Source organism: Arachis duranensis, chromosome 10 (genome assembly GCF_000817695.3).
Source record: "Arachis duranensis cultivar V14167 chromosome 10, aradu.V14167.gnm2.J7QH, whole genome shotgun sequence".
NCBI lineage: Eukaryota > Viridiplantae > Streptophyta > Magnoliopsida > Fabales > Fabaceae > Arachis > Arachis duranensis.
Window position 1 is genome coordinate 94,664,359 of NC_029781.3, and position 702 is coordinate 94,665,060.

The window sequence follows — 702 nt, forward strand, 5'->3', positions numbered from 1 at the left end:
CTGGAGGGGAGGAGAGAGAGCATCACGGAGGGGAGGAGGCCGCTGCCATAGCCGCCGCTGCCATCGACACCTACAACGTCGTCGGTCCGCCCACGAGCCACCGCCAAAACCGCGAATAAAGGAAGATGTCGCCGCCATTCATGCATGCTATTACTGCCATGGAGTGCGTCGCCGGGAACGGGAGCCTGACGCGAGGAGGGCGGCCCAGGAAGGAGAGAGAGGGATCTGAGGCTGAGCTGGGTTCCTACCACCACCGATCTGCCCAGCCGCCGTCGCTCCGTCACTCCACGAGCTGCCGTTGGTTCTGCTTCAGCTTCTGCATCTGCTTCTTCTGCTTTGGCTTCTGCAACTGCTTCTTCTTCTGTATCTGCATTTTTTTGCTTCTGCATTTGCTTTTGCTATGTTTTTGTTTCTGATTCTGCTTCTGATTCTGATTTTGTGTGTTGATTTTGTTATTGTTATTATGAATTTGATGTTAAATTGAGTAATAGTTGAATTTGATATTATTTCTGCTTCTAAATTTGATTCTGATTCTGATTATTAGTATTTGATGGAAGTAAAGGAGGTGGTGGTGGTGGAGTAAGGGAGGTGTTGGTGGTGGTGGAGTAAGGAAGGTGTTGGTGGTGGTAAAGGTGCTGAAAGTGGTAAAGGGTATTTTTGTCTGTAAAAAGTTGAAAGGACGATTTTAATACAAAAAAAAAA